Source organism: Callospermophilus lateralis, chromosome 10, assembly GCF_048772815.1.
Source record: "Callospermophilus lateralis isolate mCalLat2 chromosome 10, mCalLat2.hap1, whole genome shotgun sequence".
Classification (NCBI taxonomy): Eukaryota; Metazoa; Chordata; class Mammalia; order Rodentia; family Sciuridae; genus Callospermophilus; species Callospermophilus lateralis.
In genome coordinates, this window is record NC_135314.1 from 44,245,301 (window position 1) to 44,264,163 (window position 18,863).

At 39.7% G+C, this 18,863-nt stretch overlaps 1 long non-coding RNA gene across 10 annotated transcripts in view; it reads left to right on the plus strand.

The window, feature by feature from the left end:
* The window catches only part of LOC143408268 (uncharacterized), a 222,394-nt gene that overhangs the window by 12,569 nt on the left and 190,962 nt on the right, over positions 1-18,863 (plus strand). For 9 of the 10 annotated variants that reach the window (XR_013155604.1, XR_013155603.1, XR_013155605.1 and 6 more), the window contains exons 2-3: positions 4,973-5,041; positions 16,697-16,936. This is a non-coding gene — a long non-coding RNA (uncharacterized LOC143408268). Of the gene's footprint in view, positions 1-4,972; positions 5,042-12,851; positions 14,200-16,696; positions 16,937-18,863 lie in introns of those variants that run through there. The other variant, XR_013155608.1, reaches the window with a different exon arrangement.

The window sequence follows — 18,863 nt, forward strand, 5'->3', positions numbered from 1 at the left end:
GGGCATGAGAACTCTTAGAATTGGTAGCACCAAAGTTTTGCCAGCACCAAGCCCATGCCCAATAGCTCATTTATTTTTGGATCCTTAGAGGTGGGAGGGAGAAAATTACTGGTATATATTGCTTCAAAACTGCAATCTTGAAGACACTTCAAAGTGAGTGAGCTGGGATAAACCCAGGAATCCTGGACAATGCTTACCCTGAGCAAAGACAGCCACCTCCCTTTATGATTTTTTTTCTTTCCCCTCATTCTGTTCCAAACATCTCTCACCCAACCATACCTGTGGAAGCCACATTCCTGCACAAAGCTAAATTTATCTGGGATGGGGGGGAGCAAAACACAAGAAATGTTCTATCCAGATACTTCCCTTCTCGATTCTGAAAACCAGGGATGTTCACTAATAGAATAGTGGAGTGCTGTTAAGATTCTAAGGGCTGGGCTTGGATGTGGCTCAAGCGGTAGCGCACTCACCTGGCATGCGTGTGGCCTGGGTTCGATCCTCAGCACCACATACAAACAAAGATGTTGTGTCTGCTGATAACTAAAAAATAAATATTAAAATTCTCTCTCTCACTCTCTCTTAAAAAAACAACAACAACAACAACAACAACAAAACAGATTCTAAGGGCTTAGAACCGGAAAAGGTGGAGAAACAGGACCCATTCAGCTATATTGCCTTATTTTATCACCCAATTGGTTGTGCTTTTTCAGCCTGAAATAAGCATATGCACCTATTCTCAGGCCTTACTAATAGGCAGCCACAAAACATATAAACTTAACTACCAATTACAAATTGAGCACTTGCTGTGTGCTAACTCAGGGCTAGATTTTGCATTACAAAGAATGATACAGAGCCATTTCTAAAGGTGCCTGCTGCCTAGATCAGCAGAGAAGCATTACACAAGTAAATCATCAGATGTATATTGTATCATAAAGTATGATAACTTAGATATGGGCAATAAGAAAGCTGCTATGAAACTTGGGAAGAACATAATTGAACAGGAGAAAGAAACTTTCTGCTGAGATTTAAAGAGGAAGATGGGTTATCCAGGCCAAGAATGAGGGGACAAATGTACCATGCAGGGGCAACAGAAGTCAAACCATTTAAGTGAGTCAAACTGGAATGTTCAGAGACTGGAAAGAGGCCAACATGGTGAAACATGAAGTTAGAGGAGAATCAGGAGCTAGATCATAAGTCTTCATAGACCATGGCCAGGAGTGTATACTTTATTCTGAGTGCATCAAGAAAACATTTAATGTTTTTTTGGCAAGTGGTGATAGGATAGAATTTATTTTTTAAAGAAACCATCCTACCTATTGTGTGGAAGAAAGGGGCAACGGAAGATGCTTTACGAGGCTATTGTATGAGCTCTGGTGAGAGATGAAGAAGTCCCTTGGACTAGGGAAATGGTGAAATAGGCACTGACATGTAGAAAGATTTGAGCTATCCTTTGAATTTAAAACCAATAGGCTTTAACAATAGATCAGATTGAGAAGGAGTGGTAGAGAAGGAGAGTGAGATTTCAAGAATGAATTCCAGGGCTGGGGTTGTGGCTCAGTGGTAAAGTGCTCACCTAGCATGCACAAGGCACTGGGTTTGGTCCTCAGAACCACATAAATGTAAAATAAAGATATTGGGTCCACCTAAAACTTAAGAATAAATATTTTTTTTTAAAAAAAGAATGAATTCCAAGCTCCTTGGTTGAAGAGCTGGATGGATGTGTTTCCATTTACCAAGTTAGAAACAGGGCAATTGATCACACATCAGTTTCAACATGGTATGTTTGAGATATCTCAGGGGAAGATGGTAATATAGACAATAGGAAATTCAAGACCTGAATTCAAAAAAAAAAAAAAAAAAGATGTCAGTTTGGAGATAAAAATTGGGAATTCATCAAATAGAGACCGTAATTGAATACAAGAGAAAGAATTGATTTTTGTATCAGACCAGCATTTAAAAAAAAATAGCAAAGGTGCAATTGTCTTTAGAAATACCCAACTTCAAACTCATTTCTCAATTTATAGCCAAACTAGAAACTGAAGAAGTGAAATCACTGTAGGAAACGGGACTGATGAGAGAGGACATCCTCTTTTCCTGGGTCAGAGGTTTTTTTCATTTCACAGCATATTTTCAACATTTGACACCAACACAGTTGGCTGACACAGCCCCCCGTATCAGATATAATTCTACAGATGTCACTCATGGTTTCACACCACCCCCACATTTTATAATCTGCTTTGTGTGAATCACCACACTCTCATAACTGACTTGTTCCCTGCTTCCTTCAGTCAACTTGGAACTCTCTCCCCTGGTTCCTTATGAATATACCTGGACAATTTAATATCAAGGAGGTCTGAATTTTAGAGTGAGCACTGAGCTTCTGAAGACACATTTCCACATAGCTCCCTATGACTCAGCTTAGCACTCAGTTCCTTTATACTTATTTAGCAATTGGACTATCTTTCTCTTGAATGTGAGCACCTGAAGATGGAGAGCTATCTTGTTCTTCTCCTTGATATGTTAATCTAGCCCTGCACCTAAGATGAGTAACCTAACCACTTTATACATCATATCGGTCTTGAATGAGAGGTGACCAATTCTTCCATTTTTCAAATAAACACATTTGCTGAGCACATGCTATATGTCAGGTACACTGCAAAAGGTTGTACTTTTGTTCAGTCCTTAAAATATTGTTATGAATAGAGGGTATGATTAGCTACTGTCAAAAATGTGCTGGTTTATTCATGATTAGACATTTACATACCTTCCATTTAATTCAACACACATTTAATGTGCACTGACCATGTCTACAGAAATAGAAGAGCAAGCCTCTGTCCCTTAGCACTCCAAGGCTGGTGCAGCAGGGAGTCATTCACACACACACACACAAGCCACAGCAGGGCTGTCTCTGGGCCAATATGCTTAAGTTGAATTTGAGAATGTGATTTCTTTAGACTGATAGATCTAGGGAAGTTTCTGAAAGATGTGAGACTTTTAAACATAATAACAAAATAATGTGAAACAAAAAACAATAGCCATCAAAACAACAAGCCGACCTTTGAAATAATGAGAGAAACCCTTTTATATAGTTCCTAGGATGCACTGTTATAAGAACTTTATACTTATTAATTTATTTAATCATTACAACAATCTTAAACATGGGTGGTGTTGTTATTCCCACTTTACAGACTGGAAACTGAAGAACAGAAAGGTTAAGTAGCTTACCTAAGGTCCAAACAGCTTGAGGCAGAGCTGGGATTTGAATTCTAGCAATCTAATAAAGTCTGTGCTCTTAGCCTTTGTGCTCTACAGCCTTGGGAATTAAAGAACTTCAACAAGCAGGGTAAGGAGACGGAGTGTGGGAAGAAGGCACTTCAGACAAAAAGCAGAGCAGAGACAATGGCATAGAGTTTGGGCATATACCTAATAATGCTTGATTTTTAAAAAAATTTTTTTTGTGACCAGAATGGAGAAAGCACTGGAGTATTTCTCTGTGGAGCAAAGGTGTTTCACTGACTTGGTTTAACTTCCTGCAAATGCCTTTTCCTGCACCATAGTTTCTGACAACTAAATGTATTCTTTGCCCTCTACTCTGAGTAAAGCCCTGTGCTATCCTCTTCATATGTATTCTACTTCCATCATAGCCCTGAGCCTGAGAGGTGGGTGGTATTACATTTCAAAAGAGGAAATGGTTCAGTTCTGCCTCCAGTTGACTTTTTTTTTTGAGAATTCTAGTGATTCCCTAGGAAGCATGTTAGTTTTCAGTTTCATACTTTGCAGACTCTTCGTCCCTAGGAACCCTAGAGACGGAGTATCACTCCTGTATTAACTCATGCAGCTTCTCTGAGAATGGAAAATCCCAATTAATATCTTTGCCAAAATCTTCCAGTCACTCCTGTATTTGGCCAACCTTTCTTGTATGTGAAAGTCAACATTTAAATATGAAACCTGGCTTCAGTTTCCAAAAATTTAATTGCATTATTAGGAAGTAGTTGAAACTGGGCTTTGTGAATCGATGTAGGAAGGCTAGGAGTAAGGATGGCCAGCAGTTCAGGGCAACTGTTTAAATACTGGCTGCAACCTTGGGTCACCCTGGTGGCAGCACCATGTCCAGGTCAAGGAGTACCACACATGTAGGGCACGCTCCTTGGCCCTGTAAGGAGACTATAAATCAGGGTCTAAAGAAAGGACTGACTTTCTCATGAATCCCCTGGCAAGTATGTCAAATACTAAAGAACTGCGATCAAGTTAAAGGCTGGATAAACAGTCACAGACAGTCCTACAGCCTCCAGCAGCAAGGGCTGGATTCCCAAGCATGGGCTTTGTTTATGCATGTTCTGTCTGGGAACCAGGTTCGGAAGACTCTGTGTTCAGTCCTGTTGTCTTCCAGATTTGATTAGAAGCTCTTAGAAGAGATCTGACCTCAGCTTGGAATGGCAACATTGAAGAGACAACAAAAAAGAAAGATAAGATAACTAAAGCTTTTAGTGCAATAGGAGGGAAAATGGATGGAGTGAATATTGGGAAGGTCAGGGGTATAATGAAGGACCTTCTTCTTGAATGCTGTTGTCAAGCCTTCCAAAAGAGTCTTCCTTGCATGCTAGTCACCAAACTAGAGGTAGGGGATTATTTCTTCCTATGCTTCTTACCTTGGTTTACTCATTTGTAAAATTTGCAGGTATCCTTTTAAGGATTAAAAATAGTAAAGCACAGTAAATGGCGTATAAACATAAATTTGTAGAGAGCACACTTTTTAATCTACTACTCAGCTATGCCAACTTTTTGGTAAAAAAATAAGACTAGACAGTCTCATTTGATGGAAGCTTCAAGATCATCTGGTCCAACACCTGAGTACGGTGGATGAGGAGTCTGAGGAGCAGCAGTGTTACATGCCTTCTCCAAGGTGTTCCCACTGCCCAAGTTGCCCAGGATGTTAGAGCCTTTACAACAAAGTCTCGTTTTTTTCCAACAGGAAACAAATGAGGTAAATATCTGCAATTTATACGTCAGGAGCCAAAGGTTCCAAAGAGCCTATAAAAAGGTAAGAGGAGTTCAAATTAAGGTTGATCTAAATCCAAAACCCATGCTCTTGACTCTGCACCATGTCATCAAGTTTTCTGCCTCCTTGCAGAAACTTTTTCTTAGGATTTCCAAAAAGCACTTACTGAAAACAATGGTGACCAGGGAGGGAATGTTTTTTTTGTCTTTTTTTTTTTAAAGTCTGCCTATGAATCACTGTGTAACATGGCACAATTTTGTAATCTAAAATGGCCAACTGTACCCGATGACCCAGTCCTCTTTCACCCCTAACACTGTAATTGGTGAGTCACATCAAAGGAAAAATTGTCCTCCTTTGCCTCCAAATCCAAGTGGTTTTAAAGAGAAAATTCACATATTTAAAATTATCTCTATATGTTTCTTGTGGGTTTCTGAGGCCACTGCATGGACACACTCCTCCCACTTCCTTCTCCTAACACTCAGGTGTTAGTAGGTGTTCTGTAAATTTTCTGGCGTATAAATTTTTTTTTTTTTTAAAGTTGGTACTCTGTCAGCATCCCATACACAGTTATTGGGGGTTATTTCTCTGATATGTGGGCTCAGTTTATGCATCCTTGTGTGCAGCTATCATCCAGCCAAATGAACTTAAACATTTTAATCTACTACTCAGCTATGCCAACCTTTTGGTAAAAATTAAGACTAGACAGTCTGATTTGATGACAGTCTGATTGCCAAACCATACCATTACCATGCATGTTTGCATATTAGAAATATACATATAGATATATGCATACATTTAAGAACATTTATTAAGCATTATTGTGTGACAGGCATCTGGTGAGTGGCTGTAAAATATGATCAGCAAGTTAAAATATAGACTTGGATTGCTAATTTTTAAAAAACTTAGCATTTAAATCACTGCTTTAAGGAAAAAAAAAATCTGATGCTTAGAAAGACCAGAAGACATCACTCCCAGATATATTATCCTTACCCTCTTACTGAAAATTTAGATCAAAATCCTGATTTCTTCTCAATTGTTATCATGCACGATGAGAGAAAATATTCCTAGTGCAGTGGTCTATATTCATAGGTATGGATGTACTCTGACCTTCCTGTTTACTTTTAGAATTTTACCTAATAGCTCAGTTATCTGCCTGTGTCCCCACTTTAGATCTGTGTATTACTCATTCGCTCAAATTCATGGCACTAAGCTAGCACTGTTGCTGCTTAATTGTTTGCACCAAAGTCTCTGACAAGACAGTTTATGGAAAGATGTTGAGATGAAGATAGTTCTCTGACACCATATACCTATGTGTCCTCTCTCAAGTTACCTCTCTCAGCCTGGGTCTTCTTGTCTTTAAAGAAGGAAAAACAACTATCTAACTTTTAAATATGATCAAAAGGAAAAGAAATAATCTCCAGAACCTGGCAAACAAGGAATAAACAGCACATCTTTTCACCCTAGCCATGTCCTCAGTAAGGTATATCTTCAGTCCCTCTTCCTGTGTCACTCCCATATTCAGACACCCCATGAAGGGTTTTTTAATTAGTCACTAATGTGGAACCCTTCACTCCCTTCCCTACCATTGAGGTAGATATATAAGTCTGGATAATTATTTCATCCATATGCTCCTGCAATTTCCTAATCTGCACTACAATCATCCCACTCTTAGAAAGTGAAGCACTTTCCATTTGTTACCTCACTTGATTCTAACAGCAGCCCCAGGAGAATCACAAGCCAGTGTTGTTATCCTTCCTTGACAGATAAGCAAGTGAGGGTTAGAGAGGTTAAGTGGCTTATCCGGGTCACAATTCCACATTCAGGTGTATGAATCTGAGTTCCAGCCCTCAGCTTCTTGTTCTATCAACAGCCTTGGGATTTTTGTCACATACTGGATGACAGACAATTGTATTCTGGTCAAAATAAAATTAGGAAGGTAAATGCTGATGGAGAACAGGTCAGTGCATCTAGCACTACCATCTCCACTGGGCCCCACCTTAGCCTCTGGGTCAGTGACCCTTTCTCCTGAGCATTCCCGTTTTAGCCTCTCAGTTTGTCCAGATCCTCTCTGAGGCTCAGAGCATAGCTCAAATCCAGGTTTCTCCATGAGGCCTCTGGCCAACCACTTGACCCATTTCTGCAATTAATGTTTACTAAATGACTGATATTGTGCTCCATTGCTCTTGTGGAGTTTCCCCCAAGCAAAGAGAAATAGTATTAAATAATAAATACATAAACAAATAGTAATAAACTCCATATACATGATATTCTTGATGGTAATAAATGCTGAAAAAGGAAAAAGAAACAAGAAAGAAGGATAAGGTATATGTGAGGAAAAAGAAGGAATTCGATATAGAATGGTTAAGAAAGTGCTCACTGAGCAGATGACATTTGATTTAAGACAGAAAAGAGGTGGAGAAGAGAACTATTTGGACATCTGTGGTAAGAGCATCAGGCAGAGGGAACTGCAAGTGCCCAGGCCCGGAGCCAGAGCATGCCTGGCATGTTTGAGGAGGAGGAAGGAGGCTGCCATGGCTGGACCAGCGAGGAGAGCAGAGTAGGGGAAGTGAGGACAGGGAGGACCTCATTATATATACTCTACAGGGCACAGGAAGAACTTTCTATTATTTTGCCACTGAGGGTTGGTCCAGTATCTAAATTTTGTTTTAGCAGAATCCTTTTGGCTGTTGCATTGAGATGAGCAAGGTAGAAACACAGAGACCATTGAGGAAGCTATTATAATAATCCTGGAAAGAGATGGTGGTGACTTGGATTAGGAAATAATGACGGCTGCTCAACTTCTGTGTAGATTTACAAGGAGGAAGCTCAGATGATTACTGGTAGGTTGGACACAAGTCATAAAGAAACAGGAGTCCAGTACAGCTCCAAGTTCTTGGGCCTGAGCAAACAGTAACAAATGTAGTAAATGCTATTTACTAAGAAAGGAAAGGCTTCACGTGGAGTGGATTTGAAAGAGTAAGGGGCATATCAGGAACTCCGATTTGAATGTACATATTTCATAAGAGAAGTCTAAGTGGCAGATATAAATTTAGGAGTTGGACATAACATTTTATTAAAACTGTAAGACTGAGTAAGATCCCTAAGAGAGTGAACCCAGAACAAGAGAAGGCCCAGTGACTGAGCCCAAGGACTTTCCTTGCTAGAGGTTTGGGAGAGGAGGAAACACTAGTCCAAAGGAATGAGGAGTGGCCATGAGAATAGGAGCAACCCTCCATTATGCCTTCTGGGAAATCCTGTGGAAACTTGCAATCCCTCTTCAACAGTGGTTTACATTCCTGTGACAGAAGCAGACAAGAGGCAAGTGTCTTTAGAGTGGGAGCTGTGCCCCTTCCCTGCTCTCCACAGTGCTCAGTTCCTAGGAGCCCTTCACTTAAACCTAATTAACTTGTCATCTTACAGCTGAATCATAAAATGATAGAGGGTAAGGGACCCAAGAAATCATCCCGGTTTATCACTTTCCCACTGTGTTCTTTGGAGTGGAGCAAAGGAGTTGTTTTTCTTTCTCATTGGGAAACCCATAAAGCTGTGACCCCTCCTTTCCGAGAAGGGCTCACAAAAGCAACAGTGTCTTGGGAGGCAAAGACACAACCTCACCCCTCCCAAGAAATATTTGGGACTTTTGTCAGACCCTAATCACTTTGGAAAGTTCCAAGGTCTTAGATCTTGTCGAGATCTCCACAAGGTAGAAGGGCCAAGGGAGGAACACACTGTTTTCTGAAGACTCAGCCTTCTTTCAGATGGACCTCAGAAGAAAGATGCCATCCACCGTGTTTCTTCCTCTTAAGATCATCTGAAGACCTAGAATTCTAGACAGGCTGGTAGAGATTGTCTAGTTCAAGCACCTCCTGGAAAAGATGAGGGCCTGGGCCTCTAAAGGCCAAAGTAGCTCATTTTCAATCACAATATCAAGTGTCTTTCATTCAAGGCTAAAAACCAGATCTCAACTTGGAAATGTTCTGCTCGGATTCAGAACCAAGTAACATATGAGCATTTGCCACATGCCTGGAAACATGCCAGATGCTTCCACTATTGCCATTCCTGTTCCTAGCCATAGTCCTCATCATAGGATTATTCCCTCACCTTTCAGATGAGAGCTTTGGTGCTCAGACAGGAAAGTGGCATGTCCAGGGTCACATGGCTAGCATGGGAGCTCAGGCCCATTTGACTTTAAAACTACTGCACATCTCCTGTGAGTCCTCAGTGGGACTCACAAGCTCACATACTTCCACAGTGTAAGCCATCATCCCAGGACCCTGCCCTCCAGCCAACAGCATAGGCCTCTTTAGCCTGGCATGTTAGTGAGTGTTTTAACTTTGAGTCTAGCATGTGGACTCTGGAACCAAACTGCCTGTGTTTGAGTCAAGATTTTGCCATTTATTAGCTAGTGACTTTGGCTCAAGTAATTTCCCTAAACCCTAGGTTCCTCATCTGCAAATGGGAACAAGGATATATGTACCCCCAGGAAGTTAGGATTAAATAATATTAAACATGTAAATCACCTAGCATGATGTCTGACATATTTGTTTGTTTTTGTTTTTAAAACCCCGGAGCTGTTTTGAAAAAACACTGTCCAGTGTTTCAAAATCCTTTCCTGGAAGAAAAGTGAAGAGGCCAATACCAAAACTCAGGCCTGATGAGTCTAATATATTCAGCAATGCTCTGTATCAGATGCTCCATTAGGAAAGCAGGACCAGAAGTGATATGGAATTAGGGACTTAGAGGAATTAGATCTTATACAACTGTTATAAGGTCAAAGGTATATAGTAAGTCCCCCAAATCCTTTGAAATACCAACAAAAACTATTAATAAGCATATACATATGTGTGTGTGTGTATATATGTGTGTGTGTGTGTGTGTGTGTGTGCTTATATGTGTGTATACACACGTACACACACACACACATAAACACAAAACATCAGAATGAAACTCACCAAAATGTTCCTAATGGACATCTCTGAAAGATGAGATAGTGAGAGGTTTTATTTTTATTTTCATTTACTTTTTAATTTTGCACAGGTCTTTAAAAAAGAAATTATTTGTTAATATTTATTGTTCCTTTATTTCATACTTTATTCCTAATACTTCTTTTTAAAAATATTTTATTTTTAGTTGTAGATGGACATATTATTATTATTATTATTTAATTATTATTATTTTTATTTTTATGTGGTGCTGAGGATTGAACCCAGTGCCTCATACCTGTGAGGCAGGCACTCTACCACTGAGCTATAGCCCTGGCCCTCTAATACTTCTTTACTTTAAAAAAACTCAAGATAATGTATTGAAGGCATTACAGTTTTAAAGTTAATTATGGGGAAGAGATAAGGCTGATGAAATTGGAGAATATTAGGCCCAGAAATGTCAAAGGCCCTGTTGTCCAACTCCTCATTTGGTAAGTGGGGATTCAGATGTCCACAAAGGCAGGTCACCTACCAAGACCACATAGAACCTGGACAGAACTTGGGACTTGGCACTCTCACCTTTTCTCTCTAAGTTCACACTCGTGGCTGATTTTATGATTCAAATAATGATCAAGAGAGGAGGAAAGGGGAGAAGCGGCCACTTATCTCAGTTTTATTTGGCAGGAACGGGGAAGCTTCTCTCATAGGCAGGCACTCTACATTGACTTGTTTTCTTCAAGACCCTGGAGTGCCCACAGCAGCATTCTGATCACCAACCACCATTTCTCTTCCCAGGATTCCAGAGGCCATTCAGGTCTACTCTTCTAATAGTCTAACATTCAAACTGTAGAGTGTGTCAGGTGACTGGGCAGGTTGGATGAACATACTACCTCTTGTCCCTCTCACTGGTAACAGACAGGTGCTTGTCTAAAGTTGCTCCCTGGATCTCAACAGAAATCTCAGAACTGGTCATTGCTTCCAGAAAACCTTCTTACCAGTCAAGCTTACACATAGCTGGCCACTCAGCTAAGACAAGTAGCGAGCTAAGAAATATCAAAAATTGTATGGTTTTGATATACAGGATTTTATTATGGACATTAGTTCCAATAATTGTGGGCCAGTGAATTTTCAAAGCAGTCAGCAGGAGGATGAAAATGTGACCTTGACAACACCCTATTTTTTCTTAGGCCTTTTAGTCGCTCTGTGGTCCAAATCTAGAATCTTTTAAGACTTCTAAAAGATTATTGCATTGGAAGAGGCAACAAAATATAGAAAAACATGCTAAGTCATTTGGAAAAGGAAGACTATATTTTGATGCTGTCATCTGTCAGTTATATGACCCTTTCTGGCTCTGATTTTCTCCATGAAATACTGGGGCAATATTCATTCTTGTTTTCAAATCCAACTGTATTATTTGGCAGTCAATAGAGTGAATATAACCTCAATGTCATTATTTTAGTGATTATAATTCTAATATTAATTCTCAATGACATTAGGTTTCTTCCCAGAATGAAATTAGTCTCCAGGTATTCAGTGCTTATATTTTGAATGGCCTGGGTGATAAAGGTGTGAGGAACGAACTAACTAAATAAAAGCCATTCTTTTCCTGGAAAGCTCTGTTATTGAATCCTCCTCTTGGAGTAGAAAGTCCCAGCCACACTGTAGGGAGCAGAGCGCAGGATCCTCTTTGATGTCACCACTCCACCAATGGTCAGTATCACTTCTCTTTTTTCATCAACTGATCTAAAGACCCTGTGTTTGGGCTTCTCTGGTGATCATTCAAGTCCCCTACTTGATCATATATCACAGCCTAAGCAACCAAAAGAAAGATACAAGAGAAAAAAAAAGAGAGTTGTATTCTTTGGAAGGATGACGGCTAATAAGACTTACTTTAGTTTACAGTCAAATAGTTTCTTTAAACAGAGAAAGTCACAGCAAACTCAGACAGGAGCAGGCAGGAGCAGAAACATGAGCCCAGCTCTCTGACTATGAAGGTTACCACCCATTTGTGGTTCCTGAGAAAACACTGGAGCACCCTGCCCTGCATTAACAAGAATAGACCTGGCCTTTCAGGTACAATCCTTCTAGGGATGGGCATCTTGTCCCTATGCTGGGTTCAGCCTAAATCCAGGAAAAAACTGTAAAGATTCTGAAACCTTCTGGATATATACAGATTCATTTGCCTGCCCACCAGTGTTGGACTGTGCTACTCCTTCATCTGACCAGCAAATCAACACAAATCCAGGCTAAGTGGTAGGAATCAGGAAAACAAAGGGGACATAGAGTTAGGGAAGGGAACCTCTTCAGTAGCTCCTTTACCATGCCATTCTTTAATTCCTGAGTCATTCTCCACACTCACAGTCCAACTAAGAACCAACAGCCTTACAAGATACAGAAAGATGTTGCAAATACTGCCTTTTGTATGGCTATGGCAATTTGACACGATGTTCTCCCAGTTGCCTCTTACACACACTTGTGCATCTCCTTTCAAGTCATTGATTTCCAGCTGGACCAAAGAAAGACCATTCTTGTCTAAGACAAAGCCAGAGATCATTACCCAGTGTTGAATCTTGAGCAGTGCAGGCATGATTATACTAATCAGTGGATTGATGCAGGTTCTGTTAGGAAATACTGCATTTTAAGGAAGTGTAACCTTTAAACTTCTGAGTTGGGCCAGGCAACATGCCAAGAGGACTTGATTAAAGAACTCAAAAAATTAAACAATAAGAAAACAAGGGGACTGGGGATGTGGCTCAAGTGGTAGCGCGCTCGCCTGGCATGCGTGCGGCCCGGGTTCAATTCTCAGCACCACGTACAAAGATGTTGTGTCTGCTGATAACTAAAAAATAAATATTAAAAAAATTCTCTCTCTCTCTCTCTCTCTCTCTCTCTCTCCTCTCTCACTCTCTCTTTAAAAAAAAAAAAAAAAGAAAAAAAAAAGAAAACAAATAACCCAATCAACAAATGGGCCAAAGACCTGAACAGACACTTCTCAGAGGAGGACATACAATCAATCAACAAGTACATGAAAAAATGATCACCATCTCTAGCAGTCAGAGAAATGCAAATCAAAACCACCCTAAGATACCATCTCACTCCAGTAAGATTGGCAGCCATTATGAAGTCAAACAATAACAAGTGCTGGCGAGGATGTGGGGAAAAGGGTACTCTTGTACATTGCTGGTGGGACTGCAAATTGGTGAGGCCAATATGGAAAGCAGTATGGAGATTCCTGGGAAAGCTGGGAATGGAACCACCATTTGACCCAGCTATTGCCCTTCTCGGACTATTCCCTGAAGAACTCAAAAGAGCGTACTACAGGGATACTGCCACATCGATGTTCATAGCAGCACAATTCACAATAGCTAGACTGTGGAACCAACCCCGATGTCCCTCAATAGATGAATGGATAAAAAAAAAATGTGGCATTTATACACAATGGAGTACTTACGCAGCACTAAGAAATGACAAAATCATGGAATTTGCAGGGAAATGGATGGCATTAGAGCAGATTATGCTAAGTGAAGCTAGCCAATCCCTAAAAAACAAATGCCAAATGTCTTCTTTGATATAATGAGAGCAACTAAGAACAGAGCAGGGAGGAAGAGCAGGAGGAAAAGATTAACATTAAACAGAGTCATGAAGTGGGAGGGAAAGGGAGAGAAAAGGGAAATTGCATGGAAATGGAAGGAGACCCTCATTGTTATACAAAATTACATATAAGAGGTTGTGAGGGGAATGGGAAAAAAATAAGGAGAGAAATGAATTACAGTAGACAGGGTAGAGAGAGAAGATGGGAGGGGAAGGGAGGGGGGATAGTAGAGGATAGGAAAGGTAGCAGAATATAACAGTTACTATTATGGTATTATGTAAAAATGTGGATGTGTAACCGATGTGATTCTGCAATCTTTGTAATGTTTTGAATAACCAATAAAAAAAAAAAAGAGGACTTGATTACACTCTAGAACAATCCAATGAGCTGCATTGTTTGTGCCCAGCCATTGCACTGGGCACAAACCAAGGAGGATGCAGGGATTCTCAGAGGATCCAGGGAGAAGGGAGCATGCAGATAATTGTCAGGTACCTCAGAAAATAACAGTAAGGTGATCCTGCCCTCTCCTGTGTGCCAAGCCCAGGTTTGGGCATGTCAATTGCCTCTACTAAACTTTTTGTTCCACAATGTTGCCATCTATATGTCATCAAATTGCATTATCTGGAACCTCATGGCTCAGAATCCTGGGATATTTGTGTCATTAGAATTAAAAGACTCAGACCTTATTCAGAGTTGGTTTCTCTCTCTTCAAAAAGTTGAACAACTTTTTAAAAAAAATTCGAAATATAAAACCTAAATATTAAAAATCTAAATATAAAACACCCCTAGTGTTGGCCTGGTAAGAGTAGAACCAGAGAATCATAAAATTGTTGGGTTCAGAAGGAAGTAGTTTATTCCATATTTGAATTTCCAACATACACCCCTACTGAAGTATCCATTCAATTATTTAGATATTGCTAAAGCAGAGAAATTTCTACCTCCTAGTGTGGGCCATTCCATGTTTGGCCATATTTTGAAATTGGACAGTTTAAATTTGGACTTTTTTTTTTACTGGACCAATTGTAGGTAAGGATTCATCACAAGATGGTATTTATCAATAACAAGTGGGGCTCTGTAGGGTTGGAGACTTCAGTGGATGCAAATTGGATCCATAACTATAATCCCAACCCGTATGCAAATCTTTAATCATACAGTAAACTGCCAGGAATATTTACAAATGACAGGTGTAGGTACTGATGATAAAGGATGGTGTGAAAAGACTTCTTTGGTCATAGAGAAAGGAGCTAGATCTGACTTGCTTTAATTTTCATCTTTAAAGGATCATGGGAAAATCAGGCCAATATCACATCTTTTTGGACATAAAATGGGCAGCCAACATCTCCCAGCACTTCAGTCATGTGTAGTGAGTTTCTTCTTCTCTGTTGTCATGAACCTGAGTCTAAGTCAGAAAATCATAGAATTACGTCCCTAGCACAGTTTTAGAATGGGGAGTTTCTCAGAAGTGGTATCTGATTTCCTCATCTTAAAAGTATGAAACTGAGGCTCAGAAAAGGGAGGCAGTTGATTCGAGGTCACAGAGTCCTTTTGAGATGAAGCCAGAACTAAAATTTGTCTCCCAACTTCTACGGCAGTGCTCTAATCTTTAATTATCAAGGATAAGATGTTGACTGTGTGCAGGGTGTTATGGTCTTGCTAATGTGCTTTAGAGCAGAAACTATAGCAATTTTATAGACTAGAGAAATGAGCCAGTCTCTCTTGATTCTCCAGGTGACACCCTTATGAAGTAGAGATTGCTAAATACCTTTTAAAACATTAATACACTACAAATAACACACACATTGTCTAATATTATCTGCATACAAATATTATCAAAATTATTTCCATTACAAGAACTGCTAGTTACTGAACATTTACTTTGTTCTAGACAATTCCCATTTATTATTAGCTCTTATCTTTTCAATGACTCTGTAAGGTTGGTGTTGTTATGACTGTTTTTCAGGTGAATGAGCTCAGTCTAAGAAGACAAACAGCCAATGTGGCAGAGCTAAGATTTGGAGCTCAGTCTTCCTGGCTCTAAAACTTGTGCTGTTTTTACCACCATAACCTTTTTCACTTCACCACCACCTGACCCCACTCCCTGGTACTGGAGATTGAACCTAGGGCATGCTAGGCAAGCCCTCTACTAATATGCTACTTCATTTTCTCTATACTCTGTCAACCCACTCTATACCCTATTCACCAACAATCCCCAAACATTTTACATGGCTGTTGCTGAAATGGAATAGACTTGAAATTTTTAAAAAATTTCTTGACTATTAATTTGATTATCTCATCAATTTAGGAAGCAACTCCTATATTTAATATTCAAGTAATTCCTATATTTAATTTAATTAGTATTTTTCATATTTAATGCATCTCATAGAAAATAAGGGAAACTAAGACCCTAGCATCTGGTGGTGAGATGGAATGTATTATATGTAACCATAAATAAATAAATAGAAATAATAATATTATGAAAATATTTATTCACCAGTCACAACTTTGAAAACTGTTTGTACTAAAACATGTTTGTATTAGAAGACAACCTGCAGAATTTAAAATCAGAACTTTTTTTTTTTTGCAACAGAGCTAGGTCTAGCATTTGCCTAGATATCTTCACATACAAATTATTTTTTAATACATACACTTTAAATATACACATTGATGTTTTAAATATGTTTTGAACATGGATTAATGAGTATTTGCCTTGATAAAGAAATATCTGCTTTTGAGGTTAGAGTAATGTTTTATATATTGAAAATAGATCATGGGTTCTGATAGTTCCAAAGATGTCTGGTAAGTAAAAGAAAAATGGGACTGTGTGAGGTAGCAGAATAAGTCTATTGCTACCCTCTAAGTCTGGGGTGAAAGTTCATAAATATAGAACATAATGGTCCACTGGCATCCTGCTGCAGAGGACAATTACATATGACAGTTCAGAGAAGCCAGTCTCTGAACCGATGGAGAACTGTCATCTTGTCAATAAAGTTGTTATAAGACACATGATTTATACCTTTATTTCATGCTCACTTTAGCATCCCCTTCAGAATTTAGCTTCCTTCTAAAATTCACTGGGATACTTTGGTTCAGCTACAGAAACAATTAGATTCAGATAGAAGCATAATAAAAGTTAATTTTAATGAGTGTTTACTATGAGCCAAGCACCTTCTATGCACTTTACAGGTATTGACTCCTTGGTTTTCACAACTGAGTGGAAGAGGAACGGGTATTGTCTCTGCTTTGAGGAATGCCTAAGTTTGCACAGCTGCTACATGAGGAAGCCTTTGTTCCGGAGGGAGGCAGAGACTCCAGGGCCTGGGGAATCCTAACACAATGTTCCACTGCCTCTCATCAGTCCTGGCCAGCAGATAGATCACTCCTCCACAGACAGTAGCCTCAGAGGAAGAGTGATGTCCACTCTTGGTAAGTGTTTGAGCAGGATATTTGTGGTTTCTGCCACCTCACTGCCATCATCTTCTTTACCAGACAGAGCTTCCTATTTTGATGGGTGAATCATCTAGCTATTCTTCGTGATCTTCAGCACCATTTCCTCTCTAAGGGGAAGCTTATTCATGCTCAGAATCTGGCTTCCTTACTGGTCACCTCTGATTGTTCTCTTGGTCCATCCCTGAGCTTGAATAATCTTTCCTCTGCCAACAACAACTACTCCTTCCTAGACTTGAAAAAACTCTGGTTAATTTTCTTACCAAAAAATGTAAGATTCCCAAAGAACAGGATTCGTGTCTGATTTATTTTTTATTCCTATGTCATCTGTCGGGGACATAGCAAACTCCTCATAAGAACTGCAAGAGTGAGTGAATGACTCGCCTTTGAGGGCTGTCTGGACTCAGCAGTTTCCCAGACATCTGCTCTAGTACCGATTCCTTCAGTCATTAACTCAGCAAATATCCACTGGAAGGGGACATGAGGTTCTGTGAATGAAGCATGAACATTCATACTTGAAGACTCACACTTTCTTCATTCATCTATTTGTTCATTCATTCGGTTAATAATATTTATTGAGCAATACCCATGCTGAATGCATGTAGTAAGTGGAGGCAAGGATTTTAAGAATCAAGGATTTTGACCGGAAATCCCAATTTGACTTCACCACTTTATAGCTATGAACTTCAGCAACTTTCTTGATTTCTCTGAGACCCTGTTTCCTCATCTGCTAAATGAGAGAAATACCAGCATCCATATGCTGAGTTAGCTGTGAGGATTAAAGGAGAGGAGATTGCACGTGTAAAGGGCTCATTAAATGTTATTCATTAGCTGATAAGTGTTATCCATTGCTTGGTAAGTGAAACAAAGAGAAATCGGATATCATCTTGCTCTTAAACAGTAAACTTATGAGAAGATCAATTGTTAAAATATGAGGTACAGGAGATAGGGGTGTAGCTCAGTGAGGGAGCATTTGCCTAACATGGGGAGGCCCTGGGTTCGATACCCAGCACCAGAAAAAAAAAAAATGTAAAACATGAGATACAAATAAAAATGCCAGGGGGCTCCAATTAAGATAGACCTGGCCTGCACTAGGGGAAATCAGGGAAGTCTCCTTTTCTGAGGAGGTTATACTTGAGCAGGTTTGAACATATAGCCGCTCAGAGGAGGGGGATTTCAGGAAGTGGAAATAGCTCAGATATAAATACCATATTCTAAACTCCTGAATCACTGGACAATTAATGTGACAGATAAACAAGATACATAAAGAGATAGATTGAGACAATTCTAGGGAAAGGGGTTGACTATATCTTGGGGAATTCTTTGAAATCCAGGCAGAGAGTTTCGGTACCATTCTATGTGGACCAGGGGTGCTTCTGTAGATTTATGTGCTTCATTCACTAGCTTCATTTTTATTTTCAACTGTGGAAGTCTGAGGACATCTGAATGAACACTCAACTTTTAAATCTTTAAGTGACTTATTCTTTCATGCTTTGGAAACTTGATCACCTCCCAATGTGCATTGACACCTATCACTTGAGTGACTAAGTAAGAAGATGACCTGCTGGAGATAAAATCCATTTTAAATTCACACGGTGAGGTTAGATGACTCATCTGTGGTCACTGGTATTACTTGGTTGGGATGTGACTTTCATGGTTTCTGATCCTAAGAGTCTTTCTGTTTTCTGGGGTTCAGGGGATGCAAGCATGCTACAAGAGTGATGTTAAAGCCATATAACCCGAGTGCCAGAGCAGAGACTTTTTATAAAAGGGCCCTCCAGCTTGGGGTTGCTTCTGCCACCTCTGGTCACTCACCTTTGCAGCAGTTAAGTGCTATGCAAAATGAAATCAGCTGTAGATATTTTCTTACTCTCCTGGCTTGGCCTATTGGGTACCTTTCTTCTGG